Below are 10139 nucleotides of genomic sequence, written 5' to 3' on the forward strand. Positions count from 1 at the left end.
ATATGAGAACAATCTTGCAGTAATCTGTGGTTGGTCTGTAGTATTGTGACAGGTAGCCTAGCGGTTAAGAGTGTTGGACCAGTAACCAAAAGGTAGCTGGTTTGAATCCCCAAGCCGACAAGGTGAAAAATCTGTTGATGTGCCCTTGAGCAAGTCACTTAAACCTAATTACTCCTGTAAGTTGCTCTGGATAAGGGTGTCTGCTAAATGAATTTTCCAGGGAGGCTATCCCATAACACCTTGCAGCGAACCAAAAATTCTAAACAATTCTGAATAGTTCGGCACAGTGGACGCATCATAGTACCATTTAAAACCTAGCAGTGAAACCCAGTAATGGTTCCAATAGTTTTTTTTCACCATTTTTGCATCTGGGATTTTAAACTACTTCATATAAGGTCTGTGTTTGGTGTATGCTTACCCTGGCATGACGTTTTGATAACCATCGAATTCTCTCTCGGACAAGGGGAGTTTTATCAGTGTATTCGCCTCAATTTACTCTAATAAAAAAAAATGCTAATTAGCAACAGAGAAGACCTCAGCAAGACTACAACTTCCTGCAGGAAGCTCCTGCACATCATCTCTTGTCCCGGGGCCCATACAACAGCAGCAATGAGAAGTCTGACCACGAAAGCCAAAAAAACATGATGCGTAGAGTCTGGTCTTGGTCCTCCCATGGCCACTGGGGTCGCCTATGACGATCCATCAGCTGGTACATCTTTGTCTGGATTGTGGAGCATCATCCTGCAGTAGCTGGCGTGAACCCACGAAGACCTCTGGACCTTCACCTCTGTCTGGGTCGTCAGGAGCACCTGGAATAGACCAGTCCGACGCTGTTGGTGCAAAGTCTTACTGCAATCTTGTATTATGCCTCAGTTATTTCTTAGCTGATTATTATTATTTTTTTTACCTTTATTTAACCAGGCAAGTCAGTTAAGAACAAATTCTTATTTTCAATGACGGCCTGGGAACAGTGGGTTAACTGCCTGTTCAGGGGCAGAACGACAGATTTGTACCTTGTCAGCTCGGGGATTCGATCTTGCAACCTTTCGGTAAATTATGTAATATGCCAGGGAGATAGTATTACTTTCTTAGCTACAGTATACATAAGTGAATGTTGTGAAGTAAGCTGTTCGTAGCCCATGTGCCTCAACCTATTAATTTGGTCCCTTTCCCCCTTATAACTTAGCCTATTGTTCTGACTTAATAGACTAATAGTGAAGACATCAAAACTACGAAATAACACATATGGAATCATATAGTAACTTTTAAAAAAAGTGTTAAACAAATCTAAATATAATTTATGTTTGAGATTCTTCAAAGTAGCCTTGATGACAGCTTTGCACACTCTTGGCATTCTCTCAACCAGCTCCGTGAGGTTGTCACCTAGAATGCATTTCAATTCACAGTTGTGCCTTCTTAAAAGTTAGTTTGTGGAATTTCTTTCCTTAATGCGTTTGAGGCAATCAGTTGTGTTGCGACAAGGTAGGGGTGGTATACAGAATATAGCCCTATTTGGTAAAAGACCAATTCCATATTATGGCAAGAACAGCTCAAATAAGCAAAGAGAAACAACAGTCCATCATTACTTAAGACATGTCAGTCAATCCAGAAAATTTCAAGAACTTCAAAAGTGTCTTCAAGTGCAGTCACAAAAACGATCAAGCGCTATGATGAAACTGGCTCTCACGAGGACTGCCACAGGAAAGGAAGACCCAGATTTGCCTCTTCTGCAGAGGATAAGTTCATTTGAATTACCAGCCTCAGAAATTGCATCCCAAATACAAGTAACAGACATCTCAACATGAATCAGGCCTTCATGGTCGAATTGCTGAAAAGAAACCACTACTAAAGGACACCAATAAGAAGAAGAGACTTGCTTGGGCCAAGAAACACGAGCAAAAGACATTAGACTGGTGGAAAGCTGTCCTTTGATCTGAGTCCAAATGTGAGATTTTTGGTTCCAACCACTGTGACTTTGTGAGACGCAGAGTAGATGAATGGATGATCTCCACATGTGTGGTTCCCATCATGAAACATGGAGTAGGAGGTGTGATGATGCTTTGCTGGTGACACGGTCTGTGATTTATTTGGAATTTAAGGCACACTTAACCAGCATGGCTACCACAGCATTCTGCAGCGATACGCCATCCCATCTGGTTTGTGCTTAGCGGGACTATCATTTGTTTTTCATCCTGACAATGACCCAACACAACACACCTCCAGGCAGTGTAGGGGATATATTACCAAGAAGGAGAATGATGGAGTGCTGTATCAGATGACCTGGCCTCCACAATCACCCAACCTCAACCCAATTGAGATGGTTTGGGATGAGTTGGGCCGCAGAGTGAAGGAAAAGCAGCCAACAAGTGCTCAGTACATGTGGGAACTCCTTAAAGACTGTTGGAAAAGCATTCCAGGTGAAGCTGGTTGAGATAATACCAAGCGTGTGCAAAGCTGTCAAAGCAAAGGGTGGCTACTTTGAAGAATCTAAAATGTTAAATAGATTTTGATTTGTTAAAAACTTTTTTGGTTACTACATGATTCCATATGTGTAATTTCATAGTTTTGATGTCTTCACTATTATTCTACAATGTAGAAAATAGTAAAAATAAAGAAAAGGTGTGTCCAAACTTTTGACTGGTACTGTATATACATGAGATTGATAGACCTAACTACTAGAAATGGGCAGATGTTTTAGTAAGTGGTGTCAGGTGTGGTCATGGGACGTTTCAAGTGTCCCTCAACCTCTCCAAAGTGGCATGTCTGTAAATTATATTTTCCAGGGCTATTGCGTATTTGAAATCCCTGAATGCTATTTGCTCTGCATAAAAATACAATTTCTACTATATCAACCTCACTCAAACATTGTGGTGGTGTTATGGGGTATCCAGGGTGCATTCAAGTGTCCTTTCAACCTCTCCAAAGTGTCTGAATGAGGTAATTGCACTGTTTTTGCACACTGGATGTGCCTAAAAGTTATTGTTCACTATAAAAACAACATTTCTACAACACCAACCTCTCTTAAACATCGTGATGGTGGCAGAGGACATACAGTTGATATCCAAGTGTTTTGTCAACCTAGTCATTCGGTAGACATTTGATGTTGCCATTTATTAAGTCATACATCATCAGATAACAAATTGCTAGATTTGTTCCTACCAACCTCGGGATTCATTTGATACCCCCCATGTAGCTATTGATCCAAAGCAGACCAAACTGAATCGTACCTCGGAAAATGTTTGCTGTTTGGTGAAAATGTTGTGTAAAATAATAGTGTGATGATCAATAATGGCAGACAAGTAAGATCTCCTCATGATCTGTGGAGGCCCGGCTTTCGGTGTGTATCAAGATAGTCCGTGTTTGTTTATGCTTCACAACGAAAACCCGGATGTAGGTTGCAGCCGTCTTGAAATGAGGTCATCGGCTCGGCTTTCCCTTATATGTTCGTAGCTGACAAGGTACAAAATCTGTCGTTCTGCCCCTGAACAGGCAGTTAACCCATTGTTCCTAGGCTGTCATTGAAAATAAGAATTTGTTCTTAACTGACTTGCCTAGTAAAATAAAGGTAAAAATAAATAAAAAATAAAGTATGCCCATATACAGTGCCTTGCGAAAGTATTCGGCCCACTTGAACTTTGCGACCTTTTGTTGCCACATTTCAGGCTTCAAACATAAAGATATAAAATTGTACTTTTTTGTGAAGAATCAACAACAAGTGGGACACAATCATGAAGTGGAACGACATTTATTGGATATTTCAAACTTTTTTAACAAATCAAAAACTGAAAAATTGGGCGTAAAAAATTATTCAGCCCCTTTACTTTCAGTGCAGCAAACTCTCTCCAGAAGTTCAGTGAGGATCTCTGAATGATCCAATGTTGACCTAAATGACTAATGATGATAAATACAATCCACCTGTGTGTAATCAAGTCTCCGTATAAATGCACCTGCACTGTGATAGTCTCAGAGGTCCTTTAAAAGCGCAGAGAGCATCATGAAGAACAAGGAACACACCAGGCAGGTCCGAGATACTGTTGTGAAGAAGTTTAAAGCCGGATTTGGATACAAAAAGATTTCCCAAGCTTTAAACATCCCAAGGAGCACTGTGCAAGCGATAATATTGAAATGGAAGGAGTATCAGACCACTGCAAATCTACCAAGACCTGGCCGTCCCTCTAAACTTTCAGCTCATACAAGGAGAAGACTGATCAGAGATGCAGCCAAGAGGCCCATGATCACTCTGGATGAACTGCAGAGATCTACAGCTCAGGTGGGAGACTCTGTCCATAGGACAACAATCAGTCGTATATTGCACAAATCTGGCCTTTATGGAAGAGTGGCAAGAAGAAAGCCATTTCTTAAAGATATCCATAAAAAGTGTCGTTTAAAGTTTGCCACAAGCCACCTGGGAGACACACCAAACATGTGGAAGAAGGTGCTATGGTCAGATGAAACCAAAATTGAACTTTTTGGCAACAATGCAAAACGTTATGTTTGGCGTAAAAGCAACACAGCTCAACACCCTGAACACACCATACCCACTGTCAAACATGGTGGTGGCAGCATCATGGTTTGGGCCTGCTTTTCTTCAGCAGGGACAGGGAAGATGGTTAAAATTGATGGGTAGATGGATGGAGCCAAATACAGGACCATTCTGGAAGAAAACCTGATGGAGTCTGCAAAAGACCTGAGACTGGGACGTAGATTTGTCTTCCAACAAGACAATGATCCAAAACATAAAGCAAAATCTACAATGGAATGGTTCAAAAATAAACATATCCAGGTGTTAGAATGGCCAAGTCAAAGTCCAGACCTGAATCCAACCGAGAATCTGTGGAAAGAACTGAAAACTGCTGTTCACAAATGCTCTCCATCCAACCTCACTGAGCTCGAGCTGTTTTGCAAGGAGGAATGGGAAAAAATGTCAGTCTCTCGATGTGCAAAACTGATAGAGACATACCCCAAGCGACTTACAGCTGTAATCACAGCAAAAGGTGGCGCTACAAAGTATTAACTTAAGGGGCTGAATAATTTTGCACACCCAATTTTTCAGTTTTTGATTTGTTAAAAAAGTTTGAAATATCCAATAAATGTTGTTCCACTTCATGATTGTGTCCCACTTGTTGTTGATTCTTCACAAAAAAATACAGTTTTATATCTTTATGTTTGAAGCCTGAAATGTGGCAAAAGTTCGCAAAGTTCAAGGGGGCCGAATACTTTCGCAAGGCACTGTAGTTGTAAGATTTGAAGGCACCGATCAATAGCCAAGATACTCATCTTTTCCGCAGACACCCTGCTTTTGTAGATAGGGGCTACTGTTCTCATACCAAACTGAATAAAACAAATCAAATAGGGTCCACAAATACGGGGACTTTACAATAGCTCTGAGGTCAGGTCTTGGGTTGAATGGCGGAAACCTCGTTACTGAGATTTACCAGGATTTACTTCTCAAAATCCGTCCCTTTTCCCGGGATAAATAACTTACAAGAAACCGGAAGATTATAGTAAATTATTTATATGAACAGCATGGCGTGAAATGGAACTGTGAAATGATATGCCATGTCTAAATCTGTCTTCTCCACGGTATCTGCATGATGAACCATCAACGAACTGTGAAATGATACGCCATGTCTAAATCTGTCTTCTCCACGGTATCTGCATGATGAACCATCAACGAACTGTGAAATGATACGCCATGTCTAAATCTGTCTTCTCCACGGTATCTGCATGATGAACCATCAACGAACTGTGAAATGATACGCCATGTCTAAATCTGTCTTCTCCATGGTATCTGCATGATGAATCATCAACGAACTGTGAAATGATACGCCATGTCTAAATCTATCTTCTCCACGGTATCTGCATGATGAACCATCAACGAACTGTGAAATGATACGCCATGTCTAAATCTGTCTTCTCCATGGTATCTGCATGATGAATCATCAACGAACTGTGAAATGATACGCCATGTCTAAATCTGTCTTCTCCATGGTATCTGCATGATGAATCATCAACGAACTGTGAAATGATATGCTGATGTCTAAATCTGTCTTCTCCACGGTATCTGCATGATGAATCATCAACGCTCAGGGTGAGAACAGACCATCTCAGTATGGAGCGCAGTTCACAATGCATGTAGACCTATCAGCTCATCATGGTCACTTTTTGTCTTGTGACAGACAGGTCGGCCGACATTTGCTACGGTAACAGGGGGGAGTAGAAAAGAGATACTAGGTGGTTTGGTGCCCCCTTCTGGCTTAATACCTACACAAATAGCCAGCAGGATTTAACCTTTAACTCCAGTGAGCGGCTAAATCAGTGTTTCTTGGAAGTCTTAAACAAATCTATTTTGAAACAACAGTATACACCTCACACACGTGGTTATGGGATTAAAAAGAAGACACCTGTAGCATGTCAGATATACAGTTCAAATTTTGAGAAACACCGGATTTTTGTCATAATTGTTTTTTTTAATGTTTATTAATTATGAAAAATATTAATAACATTCCACACATGAGACCACTAGAGGGTGATTTGGTCATTGGACTGCAGGAAAGGGTTTTAATAGCAGGAACCAGGTTATCGAAATTTACAGATTTTCCGCCCAAACTCACTCCAGTTTCCCCGGATAAATAACTGCGAGAAAACAGTTAAATTATAATAAAATATTTATATTAAAAGTAAGATGTGAAATGGAACTGTTAAATGATATGCAATGTCTAAATCTGTCTTCTCTACGGCCTGCTCTGCTATCTGCATGATCAATCATCAACACTAAGGGTGGGGACAGATAGCCCTTTCCAAGCGAGCGAGGACAATGTATGGATAATCTCATCAACGCTAAGGGTGGGGACAGATAGCACATTTCATAGTGAGCGAGGACAATGAATGGATAATCTCATCAATGCTAAGGGTGGGGACAGATAGCATATTTCATAGCGAGCGAGGACAATGAATGGATAATCTCATCAACGCTAAGGGTGGGGACAGATAGCATATTTCATAGCGAGCGAGGACAATGAATGGATAATCTCATCAACGCTAAGGGTGGGGACAGATAGCATATTTCATAGCGAGCGAGGACAATGAATGGATAATCTCATCAATGCTAAGGGTGGGGACAGATAGCACATTTCATAGTGAGCGAGGACAATGAATGGATAATCTCATCAATGCTAAGGATGGGGACAGATAGCACATTTCATAGCGAGCGAGGACAATGAATGGATAATCTCATCAACGCTAAGGGTGGGGACAGATAGCACATTTCATGGCCTATGCTACAGCAAAAGGGAATCATATGTTTGAAAGCACATCTCCTCATTTACACATCTCCATCTGGCTTTCAGAGGTCACATAATTTTTTAAATGTAAAGATCATTTATTTTTTAATTGCAGCTGCAGAGTTTTAAAAATGCCTCTCACTCGAATTTCGTTGCTTTAAATCAGTGCGCATGTGACCACTCTCTGTCTTTCTCTCTCTCCATCAATTCCATTCAAATTGCATCCAAAATAGATAATCCTGTTCATAGATATACAATATTTAGTTCCAGTCAAAAGTTTGGACACACCTAGTCATTTTTTTTAAATTGTACCTTTATTTAACTTGGCAAGTCTGTTAAGAACACATTTTTATTTTGAATGACGGCCTAGGAACAGTGGGTTAACTGCCTTGTTTTTACCTTGTCAGTTTAGGGATTCAATATTGCAACCTCTCGGTTACTAGTTCAAAGCTCTAACCACTAGGCTACCTGCCGCCCCGTCAAGGTTTTTATTTTATTTGTACTATTTTCGACATTGTAGAATAATAGTGAAGACATAAAAACTATTAAACAACACATATGGAATCATGTAGTAACCAAAAAAGTGTTAAACAAATCAAAATATATTTTACATTTTAGATTCTTCAAAGTAGCACCCTTTGCCTTGATGACAGCTTTGCACACTCTTGGCATTCTTTCAACCAGCTTCACCTGGAATGCTTCTCTAACAGTCTTGAAGGAGTTCCCACATATGCTGAGCACTTGTTGGCTGTTTTTCCATCAATCTGCGGTCCAACTCATCCCAAACCATCTCAATTGGGTTGAGGTCAGGTGATTGTGGAGGCCAGGTCATCTGATGCAGCACTCCATCACCCTCCCTCTTGGTCAAAAAGCCCTTACACAGCATGGAGTGTTGGGTCATTGTCCTGTTGAAAAACAAATGATAGTCCCACTAAGCTCAAACCAGATGGGATGGCGTATCGCTGCAGAATGCTGTGGTAGCCATGCTGATTAAGTGTGCCTTGAATTCTAAATAAATCACTGACAGTGTCACCAGCAAAGCACCATCACACCTCCTCCTCCATGCTTCACGGTGGGAACCACACACGCGGACATCATCCATTCACCTACTCTGTGTCTCACAAAGACATGGCGGTTGGAACCAAAAATCTCCAATTTGGACTCATCAGACCAAAGGGCATGAAGACCTGATTCACAGTTTCCTCTGAATGGTTGATGTTGAGATGTGTCTGTTAATTGAACTCTGTGAAGCATTTATTTGGGCTGCAATTTCTGAGGCTGGTAATTATAATTAACTTATCCACTGCAGCAGAGGTAACTTTGGGTCTTCCTTTCCTGTGGCGGTCCTCATGAGAGGCAGTTTCATCATAGCGCTTGATGGTTTTTGTGACTGCAGTTGAAGAAACGTTCAAAGTTCTTGAAATGTTCCGCATCGACTGACCTCCAGGTCTTAAAGTAATGATGGACTGTTGATTCTCTTTGCTTATTTGAGCTGTTCTTGCCATAATATGGACTTGGTCTTTTACCAAATAAGGCTATTTTCTGGATACCACCCCTACCTTCTCACAACCCAACTGATTGGCTCAAAATATTAAAAAGGAAAGACATTCTCCAAATTAACTTTTAACAAGGCACACCTGTTAATTGAAATGCATTCCAGGTGACTACCTCATGAAGCTGGTGGAGAGAATGCTGTCATCAAGGCAAAGGTTGACTTTATTGAAGAATCTCTCTTTGGTTACTATATGACTCCATATGTGTTATTTCATAGTTTGGATGTCTTCACTATTATTCTACAATGTATAAATAGTCAAAATAAAGAAAAACCCTGAATGAGTAGGTGTATTCCAACTTTTGACTGTTACTATAGATATATAGCTACAGTATATATGATGTCCTAGCTTACCTCTTTTAGGTAATACATCCAATGCAGTATTAGCCTGATATTTAGCAAACGAATGATGGGTTGATATGCATAAGCTCCAAACTTAGCCTCTGTCTTCACTCTTGCGCAATAGACGCCTGCTCTCCACTGGCTTCTCTCCTAAGCTCTTGTGGAGTCCCAGGAAAAGATACACTGGAATAGCTTGGACTTTTTTATTCTTCTTGCATTTCTTATACTAATAGGAAGAGGGAAGCAATCCTGCTCTTGTGTTAAATACAGCAGCCAAAGAGCTGGCGGGGAGTTTGAAAGAAGAGAACACGCGATGGCGTTATTTAGTTATTTAGTCCGACCCATAAGCATTCATTCTCGTTGAATAGAAGTGAAAGCCGTCTGCATCTAATTTAGTCCTATATTATTCAAGCAAACATGTCATTACAATGAAGAAGATTAGGATAACAAAGGGTATTCTATTTACAGTTGAAGTTGGAAGTTTACACACACTTAGGTTGGAATCATTAAAACTCGTTTTTCAACCACTCCACAAATTTCTTGTTAACAAACTATAGTTTTGGCAAGTCAGTTAGGACATCTACTTTGTGCATGACACAAGTAATCTTTCCAACAATTGTTTACAGACAGATTATTTCACTTATAATTCACTGTCTCACAATTCCAGTGGGTCAGAAGTATACATACACTAAGTTGACTGTGCCTTTAAACAGCTTGGAAAATTCCAGAAAATGATGTCATGGCTTTAGAAGTTTCTGATAGGCTAATTGACATCATTTGAGTCAATTGGAGGTGTACCTGTGGATGTATTTCAAGGCCTACCTTCAAACTCAGTGCCTCTTTGCTTGACATCATGGGAAAATAAAAAGAAATCAGCCAAGACCTCAGAATAGAAATTGTAGACCTCCACAAGTCTGGTTTATCCTTGGGAGCAATTTCCAAATGCCTGAAGGTACCACGTT

This window comes from Oncorhynchus masou, chromosome 8, assembly GCF_036934945.1.
Source record: "Oncorhynchus masou masou isolate Uvic2021 chromosome 8, UVic_Omas_1.1, whole genome shotgun sequence".
Taxonomy (NCBI): domain Eukaryota; kingdom Metazoa; phylum Chordata; class Actinopteri; order Salmoniformes; family Salmonidae; genus Oncorhynchus; species Oncorhynchus masou.